We start from the raw sequence: 19,453 nt of genomic DNA, 5'->3' as shown, positions 1-19,453 counted from the left end.
GGCTCTCTTTCTTTGCTGAGTGAAGCCCTTTCAATATTTTCCATAGGGGCTGATTTGGTGTTTGCAAATTCTTTCAGTTTTGTTTGTCCTGGAAGCTTTTTTTTTTTTTCTTTAAAGATTTTATTTATTTATTTGACAGAGAGAGAGATAACAAGTAGGTAGAGGCAGGCAGAGAGAGAGGCAGAAGCAGGCTTCCCACTGAGCAGGGAGCCCGATGTGGAGCTCAATCCCAGGATCCTGAGATCATGACCTGGGCCGAAGGCAGACGCTTAACCATCTGAGCCACCCAGGCGCTCCTGCCCTAGAATCTTTTTATCTTCCCTTCTATTTTCAAAGACAGCCTAGCTGGATATAGTATTCTTTTTTTTTTTAAAGATTTTATTTATTTATTTGACAGACAGAGATCACAAGTAGGCAGAGAGGCAGGCAGAGAGAGAGGGGGGAAGCAGGCTCCCTGCTGAGCAGAGAGTGTGATGTGGGGCTTGATCCCAGGACCCTGAGATCATAACCTGAGCCAAAGGCAGAAGCTTAACCCACTGAGCCACCCAGGCGCCCCATGGATATAGTATTCTTGGCTGCATATTTTTCTCTTTTAGTGTTCTGAATATATCATGCCAGTCCTTTCTGGCCTGTCAGGTCTTTGTGACTAGGTCTTTTGCTAATCTAATATTTCTACCATTGTAGGTTACAGACCTCTTTTCCTGAGCTGCTTTCAGGATTTTCTCTTTGTCTCTGAGACTTGTACCTTTTACTATTAGATGATGGGGTGCTGACCTATTTTTATTGATTTTGAGGGGTTTTTCTGTGCCTCCTGGATTTTGATGCCTGTCTCCTTCCCCATATTAGGGAAGTTCTCCAGTATAATTTGCTCCAGTATTCATTCGGCCCTCCTCTCTCTTTCTTCTTCTTCTGGGATCCCAATTATTCTAATATTGATTCATCTTATGGTATAACTTATCTCTTGATTCTCCCCTCGTGATGCAATAGTTGTTTATCTCTCTCTTTCTCAGCTTCTTTATTCTCCATCATTTGATCTTCTTTATCACTAATTCTCTCTTCTGCTTCATTTGTCAAAGCTGTCAGAGTTTCCATTCTTGGTTGCATCTCATTAATAGCTTTTTAAATTTCAACTTGGTTAGATTTTAGTTCTTGTATTTCACCAGAAAGGGATTCTTCCATGCTTTTTTCAAGCCCAGCTAGTATCTTTATAATCATCATTCTGAACTCTAGTTCCAACATCTTACTAATGCCCATATTGATTAAGTCCCTTCTTGTTCTTCCTGTTGCTTCTTGTTCTATTTTTTTTTCAAAGTAAGCTTTTCCATTTTGTCATTTTGTCCAGGGAAGAACAGATGAGTGAGAGAACAAAATGCTAAAAGGGTAACAATGACCCCAGAAAAATATACACTAAAAAAATCAGAAGAGACCTGAAAGTGGGGGAAAAGAAAGTGGAAAAAAAAAAAAAAAAAGAAGAATGTGATGAGGCTGGTGAATAGAACAGAGCCACACACTTGATTTTGGATGTATTTTGGTATGCTAGAGGAAACTGGTTTCCAAATTTTAAACAAACTATATATATATATATATATATATATATATATATATATATATATGTAAATATTTACACAAATAAGGGTAAATATGATAAAGGGATGAGCTATGACTGTAGAGAAGCAGGCTTCCTATGGAGAAGAAAGCCCATCGTGGGGCTCCATCCCAGGACCCCGGGACCACAACCTGGGCCAAAGGCAGATGCCTAATGACTAAGCAACCTAGGCACCCCTAAAAGATTTTTAAAAAGGAATTGATAAGATAAGAAGTTGGTTGAAAAAAGAAAAAAAAATTTTTTTAAAAAGGAGAGAATGTGTTCAGGCAGGGGACTAGAACAAAGACATACACTAGATTTAGGGTATTTTTTGGTCTGTTAGAAGAAACTGTATCCCAAAATTTTACAGAAAGAAAAACTTATATATATACCAAAAATAAGGTTAAATACAATGAAGGGATAGAATATGGGTGTAAAAATGAAAATTAAAAAAGATTGAAAAAAGGAATTGATAAGATAAGATGTTGGTTAAAATAGGAAAGAAGAAAACTTAAAAAAATAGAAAAAAGAAAAAATAAAGAAAATTTTAAAAATTAACTTTGAAGACTAAAGAATCATGGGGAAACAGCCATGAATTCTATGTTTTGTATTCCCCTAGCAGTGGAGTTTTGCAGTTCTCATTGATCGGTGGACTTGGTCTTGGCTGGATGTTCTTGTTGATCTTCTGGGGGAGGGTCCTATTGAGTTGAGTCTGGAGTATCTTTGCCCAAGGCAGAATTGCACCACCCTTGCCAAGGGCCAGGCTAAGCAATCTGCTTGGTCTTGCTCTCGGGAACATTTGTTCCCTGAACGCTTTCTGTACAGCTTTGGGAGATGGGAATGAAGATGACGGGCCCAGAGGAGCTGAGAACTCGGGGTCCCCCCTCCTAAGTGCACCCTCAGAGAAAAGCATCAATCCCTCCCATCTCCCTCATCTCTGGCCGCACTCTGTGCTCACCCAGCCTGTGATGCTCAGTCTCTCTGGTACACAACCCCATTTGGAGTTTTCAAATCCAGCAGATTCCTTTGGGCGAGGCAGGGGAGTCTCCCCAGATCTGCCACTTGTGGGTCCCTGATGGGACTGTGCCGCGGATCATGGCTTATGGCAACCCTGAGCTGAGAGCCCACTGCTCGGCTCTGTCTTTGCAGCCAGCTTCCCCACTCTAATACCTGGGAGCTCTGCCACACTCAGGAACTCCCAGTCTTTTTGTGGCCCTGAGGGTCCTGAGACCACACTGTCTCATTGGGGCTTCTAACCCCCCACTCTCCACTCCCACCCCTCAGCGGAGCAGACCTCTAAAAGTTATGATTGTGTGCTCCGCTGGTCTATCCTTTGCTAGGAGCTGGCTGATGGAGGCTTTATCCCCCCACCATCTATCTTCAATATATCGCCTCAGACTCACTTCTCCACATGTCCTACCTTCCAGAAAGTGGTCGCTTTTCCATTCATAGAATTGCTGCTATTCTTTTCTTCAATCTCCTGTTGAATTTATAGGTGTTCAGAATAGTTTGGTAACTATCTAGCTGAATTCCTGGGACTAGACGAAATTTAGGTCTCAGACTCCTCTACCATCTTTTTCTTTCCACCTCAGAAGAGTTGTGTTTTGATAGAATCATGTTTCAATGGCCAGCTTTCCTGAAATAAATACCAATGTTTTCATAAAGTAATACTGTCTGACTTCAGAGAAAATAGATTGTTGAATTCATATAATTTAACATCTTCTGAAACTTTTTTTGTATATATGTGTAGAAAAATATCTCCTAGTACTAAGTCCTGAAAAATGCTACTTGGATTTCAAAAACGTCTTTAAAATATTGCTAATCTGGTGGAAAAGTAAGAAACTCAACTGGAGACCAGGGAAAATATGATTCCCCAGGGACAAGCAAGTAGCAGAGCCAGCAACTATTGTCAGGGCATCTGCCATTACATGCCTGCCAAGAATTGGTGTTTTTATGTAGTTGGTGTCCTAGGAAGAGAGAGTTCATTTTAAACATTTTAATGAAATGTTTTTTCTAATACAGAGAAATGGAAAAATCACAGATGTATAGTGCAATGAATTTTCTCCAAGCAAAAACACCCAGGTGATCAACACAGAAATTAGAAAAAAAATTGTCAGCATCCAAGAGACTCCCTCAGGACCTCCCTCAAACTCCACACTCTCTCCCCTCCCAAGAGGTAATCACTTTCTTGACTTATAGTCACCATAAATTAGTTTAGCTTGTTTTGTAATCTTATATAAATGATATTATACAGTATGATATGCTTGTATTTATTCATTCAATATGTCACCCATCTTCTTGTGTAGTGATAATAATCTTTAAATAACTGTGAAATATTACAGTGTATGAATATATCATGTTATATTCATCCTTTTTGCTGATGGACAGGTGGACAGCTTCCAATATGGAATAATCACAAATAAGGTTGCTATAATCATTCTTATACATGTATAAATGTGCATACATTTATGTTGGCTATATACCCAGGAATGGACTGGCTACATCACATGATTGTGTATATTTATTTTTAGCATACTTGGTCAAATCATCACTCAATGATTCTACTAATTTGTTTTCCAACTAGGAATGTGTGAGTGTACTAGTGGTTTCATATGTACATTATTTGTCATTGTGGTTGGATTTGTATTCTGCTCTTTAATAATGAGATTGAGCATCTTTACATACATTCATTGGCTAGCTGGATTCTCTTCAATGAGATGTCTAAGTCTTTGCCCACTTTTTAATTTTTTTGAATTACTTACTGATTTATAGGTGTTCTTTATATACAGTACTTTGGATAAGAGTTCTTTGTAGATTAAATGTGTTGTAAATATATTCTCTTCCTTCATGGATTGTTTTCGATCTCTCTTTCCCCACAGCTTTATTGAAGTACAATTGATATACAAAAAACTGCACACAATGTACGTATACAATTCAGTGCACTTGGACATTATGTGTACACTCATGTTACTATCACCAAAATCAAAGTAATAAACATATCCATCACCTTCAAAGGTTTCCCCATGTCTTTTTGTGGTTTCTTTTATTTTATTTTAAGAACACTTAACATGAGATCTACTCCCAACACACTTTTAATACCATATTGTTAACTATAGCCACCGTGCTGTATGGCAGATCCCTGGAACTTACCCATCTTGCGTAACTGTATAGCTTTGTACTCATTGAACAACTCCCTTCCCTCATCCCATAGTAACCACCATTCTGTTTAATTCTATATGTTTGATTGTTTTAGATGTCTCTTAAAAGAGGAATGAGGCAGTATTTGTCCTTCTGTGACTGATTTATTTGACTTAGCGTAATGTCTTACAGTTTCATTCATGTTATTTAAAATGGTAGGATTTCCTTTAGTCATATCTTTTGATGAATAGAACTTTTAAATTTTAATGTAGTCTGACTTACTGATATTTCCTTTTAGAGTTAGTGTTTTTTCATGTTGTTTAAGAACTATGTGAGGATGTAGAGAAAGGGGAACAGTAGTGCACTGTTGATGGAAGTGTAAATTTGTGTAGCCACTGTGGAAAGTGGTATGGAGGCTGCCCCAAAAATGAAATACAGAACTACCATGTGAACCAGCAATTCCTCTTCTGAGCATTTATCTGAAAGAAATGAAAACATTAACTCAAAAAGATATCTTCACCCTCACGTTCATTGCATCATTATTTACAATAGCCAAGACATGGAAACAATCTAAGTGTCCATTAATGGATGAATGAATAAAGAAAATGTGATATTTTATATCACATTATATATAATATAATATATATATAATGGAATATTATTCAGCCATTAAAAAGAAGGAAATCTTGCCATTTGTGACAACGTGGATGAACTTTGAGGGCATTATGCTAAATGAAGTAACACAGACAGAGAAAAACAAATACTGTATGATCTCATTTACATGTATAATTAAAACAAATCCATCAAAATCATAGATATGAACAATGTATGTGGTTCTCAGAGATGGGGGTTTGGGTGAAATAGGTAAAAGTGATGAAAGGGTGCAAACTTCCAGTTAAAAGATAAATAAGCTATAGGGATGTAATATACAGCACAGTGACTGTAGCTAATAATACTGTATTGTATATTCAAAAGTTTCTAAGAGAGTAGATCCTAAAAGTTTTCATCAAAAGAAAAAAATTTATAACTATATGTAGTAATAAATGTTAGTTATCTGTATTGTGGTAATCATTTCACAATATATACATATATCAAATCATTATATTGTATACCTGAAACTAACATAATGTTATGTCAATTATATCTCAATTTTTTTAATGAAAGAATTGTGTCCCCACCAAAGCAAGAAAATGTTTTTCATATATTACCTTCTAGAAGTGTTATTGCTCACTTTTCACATTTAAAAGTAGAAGTTGCTTCATTTGTTTGACATGGAGATATCCAATTTGCCCAACATTACTTATTGAAAAGACATACCTTCCATTACTATTCTATAGAATATATTTTTTTCATAAATCAAGTGTCCACATGAATGTAGTCAATTTCAGACTATCTTCTGGCCAATTGATCTATTTCTCTATACTTACATCAAGAGAACACTGTCCTTTTTTTATTCTTAAGTTGGCTCTATACCCAGTGTGGAGCCCAGTGCAGAGCTTGAACTCACAACCCTGAGATCAAGACCTGAGCTGAGATCGAGAGTTAGATGCTTAACTGACTGAGCCACCCAGGCATCCCAAACCCTGTTTTAATTACTGTAACTTTATATTAGTTTTGATATATGAAGAGAAATTCTTTCCACCTTTCCCTTCTTATTCTTACAAATTCTTGTGGATTCTCATGGTCCTTTGTGAATTTAAATCTACCATGTATTGGGGTCTTTTTGTCCTTCCTTTTCTGTGTTCTCTGTTTTCCTTTTCTTTTCTTCTTTTGAATCAATTAATTTTTTTTTCTGTCTTTGATCAACTTGGCATTTATTTATTTTTGTCCTCATTTAAGTGTTTTACCTATAGCTTATTTTATTCACCCTTGACTTATTAATGTCTATTTTATATTAGTACTTTATCCTTTTCTTGGACAATGAGTAGAGAACATTTTATCTTGATTGATTCAAATTTCTTGCTTTCTAATGTCCTGCAACTCCAAGATTCTATCTGGGATCCTTTTCCTTCTGCCTAAAAGAAATATCCTTTATTATGTCTGCTAAGTGGATTTGCTGGTGACAATATATTTTCAGAGGTCTTTTTTTCTGAAGATATATTTTTTTCACCTTCTTTTTGCTTGATATGGAATTCTAGGTTGGCCATTATTCTCTTGCACTGTGTTGAAATTATCTTTATGTGGTCTCTAGTCACCATTGTTCTTATTGCAAAGTCATAATATCTCTCTAATTTTTGTTCCATTGAAAATAACATGTCTTAAAATCTTTGTAAGAAAATAATTTTGCTTGAAAAAATTTTCCTTTTGTCTTGGACTTCAGCAGTTTTGTTCTTATGTGTTTAGTATGATTTTCTTATATTATTTATCCTGCTTGTGGGGTTTTTTAAATGTGAAAAAAACCCTCAGTTTTGGAAATTTTTCATATTTTAGCTATTTATAAATGCCAGAAATTACCTAAAGCTTAGCAGAAAAAAACAAGACACATTTATAATCTCATACAGTTTGTGTAGGTGAAGAATCTGGAAGCAGTTCAACCAAATGTTTCTGGCATAGAGTCTCACATGTGATAGTAGTCAGGATGCCTGCCAGTACTGCAGATATTTGAAAGTTTGACTAGGGATAAGGGTCTATTCCCAGGGTGTCTTACTCCGATGTTTGGTGAGTAAATAATGCTAATTATTAGCGGGTGATCTGAATGCAATGTCACATGGACCTGTCCATAGTGTTAGTTATGTGCCCTTCCTGGCATGGCAGCAGACTTCTACTAACGCAAGTGATCCAAGAGAATACAAGATGGAAGGCACATTGTGTTTCATGACAGTCTCAGAAGTCACACTTCCTCATGTCTACGATATCCTATTGGCTGTGTATTCTACTATATTCAATGTGGGAGGGGACTACACAAGTTAATACGGGAGACAAGAATCACTGGAGGCCATCTTGGTGGCTGGATATCACGTTCTACCCTCTCTCCCTCTCATATGCAATACACACTTATCCTCAAAATATTCATCCAATTACAGCATGAGTTCAAATTCCAAAATTCTATACCTAGATCAGGTCCAGATGAGTATGAGTCTCCTTGAACATATGTCCTTAATAAAATCCCATTCAGTGCTGTTCCTTTTCATCTGAAGCTATGTGAACTAAAGAGACAAGTTATTTGCCCCTTCCATGCCAAATATAGAATGGTTGGTACAGCAGAGGCTAAGTGTTATGAATGTTCTTGTCCAGAAAGGAGAAAAGGTCACAACACATGGTCCACAGCAATTCAGAAACCTGACGGAGCCAAGTTTAAAAATTCTCTGATTAGAACTCATTTCTACTCCTACAAAGAAATGATTCTCTATATCTCCTCCCTCCGGGCTCTTGCCTCCTCTACTTGAGTTTTCCTTTCTTTTTTATAAAACATACCACCGTTTTTGGTTGCATGATTTTCTCAGCTTGCTTCCTGCTTCTGGAAGTTTCAGAATCTAAAGTCTCTTTTCCTTGTTACTGTCCCTGATTCTTTAGGTCCAAATCAGTGGTGTTTCTGCTAATACAAATATCTTTATAACTTTGTGGATGCTATTGGAGTTTACTCTGCTAGACAAAGGGACACACCACAAATCTCTTTGAGGTAAGCCCTTCCTTACCTTGGGCTTCTGCTGATACTGCTAAGGAGAAACACACTTAAGCTTCGTATAATCCCTATTCTCTGAATGTCACTAAGACATCACCTTGGATCATTTTGACACCTTCCAAAGGACTTTACAGTAATACTTTTTTAAAAACAGATTTTATTTATTTATTTGAGAGACAGCGAGCATGAGCAGGGGGAGGAGCAGAGGAAAAGGGACAAACAGGTTCCCCACCCAGCAGGACTTGATCCCAGGACCCCAAGACCAAGACCTGAGCCAAATTCAGACACCCAACTAACTGAGCCATCTAGGCACCTCTTACAGTAATACTTTTAACTTCATTATTAGATCGTGTTTTCTGAAAGTGCCTTGGGTTTGAATTTTGCTTGGAAGCATTTCTTAATTTTAGCATTATGTGTCATTTGGAGAGGTTGGGAATTTTTAATTCACTGATTTCTGATCCTCCTCAACCCACTTTTCAAAACAGTTTACCTTTGGCTTATGTCTCCACTTTTATATTTTAGTATAAGAAAAAAAGAAGAAATAAGGCAGTCTTAGTATTTGGCCTGGAATTTCTCCTTAGCTAGATCACCCAGCTTATCTGATATGTTTCCTAACTCCCATGTTACTTCATGCACTTGTTTGCTAAACTTTGTTTCCACACAACTTGGATCCACTTTTTTTCAACATTCGGTAGACTTCAGCTCACTCTCAGTTAAGTCCTCACCTGCTCATTCCATGAAGGCCATCAGGCTTCTACTAACAGACATAAAAAAGCTCTTCCCACTTTCCTTAACCCAGGTACCACTGACTGCTTCGTTCCAAACCCACTCCATATTTTATGTTGTCATTATAGCAAAACTCCACTTCCGGGCCTCAGCAATCTATATGTGTTGTTTGTTTCTGCATAGCAAATTACCCCAAACTTAGTGGCATTATTCAATTAATATTTATGATCTTGTATAGTCCATGTGGGTGGGAAATCTGGAAGTGACCTAGCTTGATGGTTTTAACTCAAGGTCTCTCCTAAGGTTAAATATAAGATGTCAGCTAGGAATGTATTTATCTGAAAGTTTAATGAGGCCTGGAAGATCTGTTTCCAATGTAGCTTACTCATGTCTACCAAGTGTATACTGCTATTGCTGGCACTGAACCTCAGTCCCTTGACACATATGCCACCAAGGGACTGCTGGAATATCTTCATGACATGGTAGTTTCTCTGAGAAAGTGATCTGAGAGAGATTTGTGGAGCATAACAAATAGCATGGAGGACAAGGGGAGTTAGAGAGGAGAAGGGAGTTGGGGGAAATTGGAAGGGGAGGTGAACCATGAGAGACTATGGACTCTGAAAAACAATCTGAGGGGTTCGAAGCGGCGGGGGGTGGGAGGTTGGGGGAACCAGGTGGTGGGTATTAGAGAGGGTATGGATTGCATGGAGCACTGGGTATGGTGCAAAAACAAGGAATACTGTTATGCTGGAAAAAAAAAAACAAGAGAGAGCAAGAGAGAAAGCACAGGTCTTTTATGGTCTTGCCTTGGAAGTCTTACTCCAACATTTCCACAATCTTATTGGTTATTCAGATCAGCCCTCTACAATGTGGGAGGAGAATACCAGAAGGTAGAAATCAGTAGAGATTACTCTGAGGCTAGGAAACACTTTTCACCTTGTGAAAAATCTCAGCCATGATCTCTCGGAGGACTGTTTCTGTCCCATTCTCTTGCCCCTCTTTCTGGAATTACAACTACAATTATACATATATTAGACAATATATAATACTTTTCTACTTTGTTTACTATGTCTCTTATACTCTTATATACATTTATACCCTTTTTCGTCTCTGTATCTCATTTTTAAAAAGATTTTATTTTTCAGTAATCTCTACACCCAATGTGGGGCTTAAGCTTACAACCCCAAGATCAAGAGTCGCATGCTGTACCAGCTGAGCTGGCCAGACATCCCTCCATACCTCACTCTTTCCTCACAGTTTACTAATTCATTTATGAATTCTTTTCTTCTTTTAAATGACTCAAATGTTTTTATTATTTATTTTTTCTTATTACTTTCATGATTATATAGCTTTCAATCAATCATTTAGTGTTCACCACAGAAATTACATTATGCCCTCTAGACTGATTAGAGTCTCTCTGAAATTAGTAATTTTACCTCTTCACAAACAACGAAAGCACTTTTCACATTTTAAATCCATGTACTCTCCCAGTGTGTCCTTTTGTTGTGCTAGTTTTCATTCTTTATATACTTAAAATTTTATTTATTTATTTATTTGTTTGTTTGGTTATTTATTTATTTTTAAGTAGGCCCCATGCACAGCAAGGAGCCTGATGCAGGGCTCAATCTCACAACCATGAGATCAAGACCTGAGCTGAGATCAAGAGTCCAATATTGGCTCAATCCACTGAGCCACCCAGGTGTCTCTGTATATATTTTAAACCCCAAGAATTATTATTGTCATTTTATAAAATCAACATTCATTTTTTTTAAAAGATTTTATTTATTTATTTGACAGAGAAATCACAAGTAGATGGAGAGGCAGGCAGAGAGAGAGAGAAGGAAGCAGGCTCCCTGCTGAGCAGAGAGCCCAATGCGGGACTCGATCCCAGGACCCTGAGATCATGACCTGAGCTGAAGGCAGCGGCTTAACCCACTGAGCCACCCAGGCGCCCACAACATTCATTTTTGTAGAGCCACATATTTATCCTCCTCAGAATTATTTCCACATTTTTATTGTTCTATTTGAGCCATTTTTCTTTTTCTCTAAACACCTCCCTTCAGTATTTCTTTTGGTGAAAGTCTGCCTGCAATATATTCTCTCAGTTTTGGGGAAGAAAGGCTGAAAAAGTCTTTATTTTGGTTTAATTTTGCTACTTTACTTTTGAAGGATACTTTTTAAAAAGATTTTATTTATTTATTTGACAGGCAGAAATCACAAGTAGGCAGAGAGCCAGGCAGAGAGAAAGGGGGAAGCAGACTCCCCACTGATCAGGGAGCCTGATGTGGGGTTCAATCCCAGGACCCTGGGATTATGACCTGAGCAGAAGGCAGAGGCTTTAAGCCACTGAGGCACCCCAGAACCCCGGATACTTTTTAAAAAGATTTTATTTATTTATTTGGCAGACAGTGAGAGAGGCGACACAAGCAGGGGGAGCAGCAGGGGGAGAGGGAGAAGCAGGATACCTATAGAGCAGGAAGAGCCCATTGTGGGACTCGATCCCAGGACCCTGGGATCCTGACCGGAGACAAAGGTAGACGACTGAGCCACCCAGGTGCCCCTTGAAAGATACTTTTGCTGTTTATAGAACTCGAGCTTCATAGATAGTTTCTTTCAGCAGCTTAAATGTTTCAATCTATTGCCTTCTGACTTCCATTGATGGCACTGAAAAGTCATTTGCTACTCCTTTGAAAATAACATCTTATTTTTCTCAGGTTGCTTTTAGAATTCTTTATGGCGGTGGTGGTAAAACAAGAGCAGTAACAACGGTAACAACAGCAAAAGGTATCCATACATGTCCTAACTTTGATGCAAATACTTCTAAATTTAATCATTAATATGTTTTGGGGGGATTTTGCATTGACATCATTTACAATATTAAGGGGTTATAAAGGGTTTACACTTTGCTAAAGGGTTGTTTTTTAAAATCATGAATAGATTCTGAATATCGTCAGTTTCTCTCATTCATTGACTATTTACATGATTGTATTTTTAATTTGATGTGTTAGTATGATGAGTTACATTGATAGAATTTTTAGTTGTTAAACCATTGTTGAATGTCTGATGTAAATTTGGCCTGGATATATTTTTTACTATGCTGTTTGATTCAGTTTGTTGATATAGTGTATTTACATCCATGCTCACAAGTAAATTTGGCTATAATTTCTTTCATTGACTTTGTATGGCCTCATGAATATTGAATAGTTTCCTTTTTTTAAAAAGTAATGTTTTCAACAGTTTGTATAAGACAGTGATGAGTTTTTCCTGGAACTTTTCTAGAAGTACTTTAAACCTACCTAGAAATGTCATCTTTATTGTAGAGAGAAGAAATTTGAATACTGATTATGACTTTTGAATGATTATTTGACTAGATTTTTTAAGCTTGTTGGATTTGTATTTTTCTAGAAAATAATATATTTCATGCAGCTTTTACAAATTTTTGAATATAGCCATTCAATTTACTCTTCTAGGACTTGAACTCCATCAGAGCTATTTTCTTCATTTGATCCTTTATGTTGGCCTCCCCTCTGTTTCTTTACCTATTTATATTGATCTATTTATTATTTTTAAAAACCTTCTGGTGGTATTATTTTCTTTCTTATTGTTTTGTTTGTTAAATAATTAAATCCCACTTTCATATTTATTATTTTCTTTTACATTCTCTGGGCTTAGGCTATATTATTCTTAGCTTTGTGAATTAAATGTTCACTGTATTTGTTTTCATACACCTTGTATTCTAATATGTAAAGACCATAAATTTCCCTCTAAGCTCCTCTTAGCTAGCTGCATCTCACTATTTATTTATAAGTAATGATTTCATTGCCTTCCATTTTTAAAAATTTCATAATTTTCATTTTGATTTCTTATTTGGATCTTGGGTTGTTTAGAAGTGAGGATTTTGTTTCCCAAGTTAATTTTTAAACTATCTTTTTGCATTCATTTTTAATTTCACTTCATGTTGGTCAGAGAACATTGTTTCTATATTATCAGTTTTTAAAGATAATTATCTTTATCAGAAAACAGAGTAAGCTTAATAATTAAGATAATTAAGTTATTAAATAAAAAGATGTGAATTTCATTTTTAAAAATCAGCTTTATTCTGTTTATAAGAGAAATCTGATATATATATATCTGAAATACCACAATGAAAAGTTAAATGTGAATAGTAATAAATATACCAGTAAAAATATTTTTAGTAAAAATATTATATTTTAATATTTCAATAATATTTAAAGTATATTTTAATATTTATTAATTTTAATTATATTATTAATAAATAATTAAATATTAATTATATATATATTATATATTAGTTTCAATTTTTATTATATTTTACTATTTTATATATTTAATATTTTTTAGTTAAAAAATCTTTTGCTAGACCTAGTCTAGCAAAAGATAATATCAGACAAAATAGAGTTTAATGTGAAATTATTTTTTAAAAAGATTTTATTTATTTATTTGACAGAGATCACAAGTATGCGGAGAAGCGGGGGCCGGGGGTGGGTGGGGAGCAGGCTCTCCGCTGAGCAGAGAGCCAGACACGGTGCTCGATCCCAGGACCCTGAGATCATGACCTGAGCCAAAGGCAGAGGCTTAACCCTCTGAGCCACCCAGGCACCCCTAATGTGAAATTATTAACAACAAAAGAAATAGTTTCTTAATGAAAAAGGCAATAATCCATCATCAAAATCACAACATTTGCTTTGTTCAGCTTTATAACTCCACATGCATATAGAAAAACTGTTGTTATTGAGGGGAAGAATAGGCAAACCATGGATAAAGATTTAACATAGTCTGTTTCAGAAACTGATTGCTCAGCCAGGAAAAAAAGGTTATAAAAATGCTGATCTAAATTTATATGTAAATTTAAGTAAATATATGTAATCCTTTGAATCCAACATAGAAAATATGTATTTTCCAAGCATGCACAAAATATTTACAAAAATTACATATTGAGACACACAGAATCTTCAACACTTTTATATTTATTTCATTCCCCCCAAATGACAAAAAACACATGATTTTACTTCCCTTCCTCCTTTCCTATATATAGTACCTACCAGTTTCAGTTGCTATGACTGAAAAACCTACCTCAAAGCATAATGTTATAAAATAACCAATTTTTATGTTTATGAATATTGTGGTACAGAGGGGTTGGCTTGCTTCTGCTCTATAATGTCTCATATCTCAGTTGCAAGACTCAAAGCCTGGGCACTAGCATCATCTGATGGTTAATTTATTCAGAAGTCTGGGGGTGGATGCTGGCTGGGAGCTGCATTGCCTTTCTACATTGGCTTCTTCTTACAGCCTCTCTTTGTCAACTAGTTTGGGCTCCCTCACTGCAAGGTGCCTGGTTTTGCCAAAGTGAAGTTCCCAGATAGAGAGCTAGGATAAAGCTCTGTCCTTATGACTGACTCTCAGAAGTCACATAGCGTTATCTCCATGCACTCTATTGGTCAGAGCAGTCACAAGCCTGCTCACCTTCAAAGGGAGGGAAAATAAATTACACCTCTTGATGAAGAATGAGAAGTTTCTGGAAAAGCATGTGGAACTGAACTCATTCCTATGTCCATTTTTGGAAAACACAATCTGACATCAATGCCAGAGTGCTACTGAAAAGCATTTTACAAATAGTTAATTAATAACAAATTTTACTAAATATATGTCCACCTTTTTTTCTTGGATTTCACTAAATATATTTACTAAATATATGTCCACTTTTTTCCCTTGGATTTCACTGCCTTCTCTTTGTAGAAGAGATCCTTTGGCGGTTTGCTCAGAGGATCTGTGGGTGATCAATTTTTGAGTCATTGAAATGTCTTAAAACGTTATTTTTTCACCACTGAATTTGGAAGATGCTTTGAGTAACTATAGAATGCTGGGTTCAAAATCCTTTTTCTTAACATGTTGAACATACTCATTTTTCTTTCTCGATTTCAGTATTGTTGATGAAAATCTGACTTCAATGACTCTCATCCCTTTTGTAGGTTATCTCTGATAACTTTTTGGACCACTTTTTGGACTTCTTTTCCAAGCTTTATTGAGTTGTAATTGACAAATCAAATTGTATATAGTGTACAACATGATGTTTTGACATATGTATACATTGTGAATTGTTTACTACAAGGAAGCTGTTAACAACTTCATCACCTCAAATAATAGTTGCCTTTTTTTCCCCTGCAAGCACAATTAAGATCTACTCTCCTTCTTGATTCTCTAAAATTTCACTACAATTTGTTCAACCTTCACCATACTATTTTCCATGTTTCTCATTTATTCTACTAGGAAGGTTGCTTTCAATTTAAGGATTTGTGTCTTTTATCTGTTATTTCTTTCCCTCTATTCCCTGTATTCTCTCCTCCTGGGATTCATGGATGTTAATGCTTTTGGATTCATCCTTTATATGTCTCAATATTTCATTTAAACATTCCACCATCCCAGTATAACCTAGTGTTTAAAAGACTCTGGAACCAGCCCCTGGTTTCAAAGCCTGGCTCTCCTAATTACTAGATGTGTGAACTTGGGTGAGTTATAATATTTTCTGTCCCATATATTTCTCATCAGTATGATGGAATAATCCTAGTGCGGTCCTGAGAGTCTTGTTATGAGAATTATGTGAGTTTTAGATCTGTAAATAGTTTGGAACGATGCTTTGAAGATAGTAAGCCCTACATATAACAATCTATTCTTCTTATCTTATTATCTTTCCCTCCTGCTGTCCCATGGACCAACTCACTACACCAATCTTCAGCTATGTCTACTCTCTGTTCAGCCCATGTATTGAGCTTTTATTCTCAGCAATTATATTTCTCATTTCTAAAAATCTTTATTTTTTTGAAAAGTCATTTGTTCTTGCTTTATGTATCAAATACCTTCCTATTTGAGAATATTAATTTTACGTATTAATTATTAGTTGTTTGACTGAGTGTGTTTTCCTTTTTGGTTTTTTTCTCTCAGAGTTTATATTCCTTAAGTAGCTTGTGGTAATTTACTATGAACTCATCCTCGCAGTTATGATTTCTGCTAGTTCTCAATGCAGCCTTCTTGGTAGGAGAGATGAAAGCAAGTTGCTCAGGGTTATTTTCTGTGTTATACAAAGAGCCGTGGGGTGAAGATGGGCTGCTGGTTTTGGTATCTGAGCTCCCTATGTCTGGTTGCTCCTCACTCTTACCCAGTAACATCAGACATTTCCTTCGTCTCAAGACCTGCTCCTGGAGAGTAAACACCCCTACTGTAGCACCTGGCTTCTCACTGTATTTTATTACTCCATATTATAGTATTTGTTCCCTATTCTGGATCCAGGACACATAGTAAATGCTTGTTAGTGTTTATTAAATGCACAGAGAAAGGAAAAATGGAAATTTAATTAAATTTTAAAACCTGCCAGGGTGCCTGGGTGGCTCAGTGGGTTAAAACCTCTGCCTTCCACTCAGGTCATGATCCCAGGGTCCTGGGATTGAGCCCTGAATCGGGCTCTCTGCTCAGTGGAGAGCCTGCTTCCTCCTCTCTCTCTGCCTGCTTCTCTGGTTACTTGTGATCCCTGTCTGTCAAATAAATTAAAAAAAAAAACAAACCTGCTATTGCTTGTTTTGAGACTTTAAGGCAAGTTACTTTAGCACACATGTCTCTGCTAAATATTTTATATACATTATCTAGTTTAATAATATTCACAGTTCTATGAAGGGAATTGTATTCATTAGGGTATAGGTTCAGTTCCTGTTATAGAGACCCAGGATACAGCATATATATACTTGATAGGAATTTATTTCTCCCTTATGTAACAACGTAGATTTAAGTAATCCATGACTGGTATGGTGACTTACAGTGTCAGGGAACCAAACTCCTTCTGTCTCATTGCTCGGTCATTTTGAGTTTGCTACCCTTGGCTTATGGCCTAACATGACTCATCACTGTATCTTGATTCTGATCAGTAGGAATGGGTGTGGTAGAAGGAAAGGGCACCACTTTTCCTTTTAAAGGCATGCCTTGAGATCCACACCCATCTCTTATGCTCATGTGTCATTGGTCAGAACTATGTCACATGATCTAACTGCAAAGGGTCTGAACCTTTATTTTTAGAAGTCCTATGCCCTACTACATTTGAGAGTCCTGGTACTATAGAAGATTGGTAAGAATGAAGATTTGGGACCAGTACTGTTTATATTTTTAAATGAATCTAAGGATACAAAAATCCACTTCAAATTAAATTGTGACAATACTTTCTTTTCTTATTGATGAAGTTCTAGAACCTAGGTGAGGTTCAGTGGGGAGAGGTCCGGAGCCAATGACCAAGAAAGAATCCTTGAGACATCTTTGGTGCAAAATGGTGGTTTAGTAAAGCACGGGGACAGGACCCGTGGGCAGAAAGAGCTGCCTCGGGGATGTGAGGAGTGGCTGGTTATATACATAGGAGTTGGGTAGGTGAGGACAAAGGGGTGTTCAGAAGGGCTATTGGGGTAAAGAAGACTGTCAGGATATTGAAGGCCTGGTTACAGTCAAGCCAAGGCCGTTTTCCCTCTAATGAGGCACTAACATAAAGACAATTGGGAGTCTCCTGGTGGAATCTTACATTCCTGCTATCAAGCATCCTTGTTAGTGAGATTTAGGTTTAGAAGAAATTTAACTTTACTTTTCCTTCTACCTCAGCCTCCTTCAGTTTTTATGGAGGGGAGGGTGACATTAGGGCTTGAGGAACTGAGTTATGTGTCTCTGGAAATTGGGCTATTGATAAGGTAACTTCCTTGTTGTAAATCTCAAGGACATTTGTAAACCAAGGGAGACTCCTGCCTTGCAGGATTGTGATCTCTGTAAGTTAACTATTTGTTTTTCTTTATTTTATTTTATTTTTATTTATTTGACAGAGATCACAAGTAGGCAGAGAGGCAGGTAGAGGGGAGGGGGAAGCAGGCTCCCTGCTGAGCAAAGAGCCCAATGCAGAGCTCGATCCCAGGACCCTGAGATCATGACCTGAGCCGAAGGCAGAGGCCTTAACCCACTGAGCCACCCAGGCGCCCCAACTATTTGTTTTTCTTTTAGGGCAGTCAGGGGTGCCCGAGGAATGTGACACATATTACCAAGGGGAGCGGGTGGAGAGGGGGTGCAAGGTGCCAGCTTTTGCTTTGTCCTCAGCCAGCCTCCTGCTCCCTCATCATTATCACTTAGAATTTCTGTTGTGTATTTATTGAAACATAACTTTTTGATTAATTTAGACATGAGCTGAATTATATATCACTTCTGTCCATGTATAAAAAAGGATATGCAAGCAAAATAAATCATTTAAGATACTTAAATTTTTTCTTCACATTCAGAGTCTATTTTCAATCACCTTAACTCAGAAGCATATGTATCTGAATTTTTCTACACAGCGTTATCCTCTGTACCATAAAGAATGTTTGTGATGTAGCATTCCTTTAAAAAGTGCCTCACTATTTGGGGTGCCTTGGGTGTCTCAGTTGGTTAAGTGTCTGACTCTTGATTTCAGATCCTGTTTCTATCTCAAGGTTGTGAATTCAAGTCCTGCACTGGGGTCTATGCTGGGTGTGGACCTTATTTGAAAAAAATAAATAAAAGTGCCTCACTATTGTCTCTAGTATTGTCTTAAAAACCAGCAACACTCATTCTGTAGAGTTTGATGGTGACTATGACTAAGAGAAGCTAGTAACTTAGTACTCATTCTGGATAGTTGTGGGTCTAACTAAAAATTGGGGTCTTACAGATATAGAAAAAGAGGGGAATGGATATTAGGGGACAACTAGCAGTGTCAGCAGCATGGGCATCACTTCCATACTATATATACAAGGTAAATGAAACCCAGGGAATGGACTAATTTGCCCAATGACACACAATTATTAAGTCACGGAGCCAGAGTCAAGCCTAGGTGTATCCAGTTTTACAAGGCTACTCTAAAACACAAATATGGAATTGACAAGGCTTTGAGGACACTGGCATACTCATCTACTGTGTTGTGGGAGTGTAAATCAGTATCACATTTCAAGGAATGTGATTTAGTAAAAAAACATTACATGCACTTCTCTTTAAACCCAGCACTTCCAGGAATTTGGTTATAGAAATATCAGTACAAAAGTACAAAGATACGCATTTAAGGTCTGCATTAGTGGGGCACTTCTACAGGATTTGAATTAGACACTGGTACTGTAAATAAGGACAGGGTAATGGTGGCAGGTAGGTTTAAATTTCAGAGCCAGCAGAGGTTAATATTGTCTTTCATGCAAGCCAGTGAGTCTCCAACCAGCAGTGGCAGCAGCTCAGTCCCCACTAGACCAGTGCGATGGTGGGATTTTTCTGAATTCATCTTAGCAGATACTCTCCAAGCTAGCTTCTTCGGCCATCCCAGAGATTCTGTGAGTTGCCCAGTATTT

The sequence above is a fragment of the Mustela erminea genome, chromosome 14, assembly GCF_009829155.1.
Source record: "Mustela erminea isolate mMusErm1 chromosome 14, mMusErm1.Pri, whole genome shotgun sequence".
In the NCBI taxonomy this organism is placed as follows: Eukaryota; Metazoa; Chordata; class Mammalia; order Carnivora; family Mustelidae; genus Mustela; species Mustela erminea.
The sequence above is the reverse complement of the archived record's forward strand: the minus strand, read 5'-3'. Positions refer to the sequence as shown.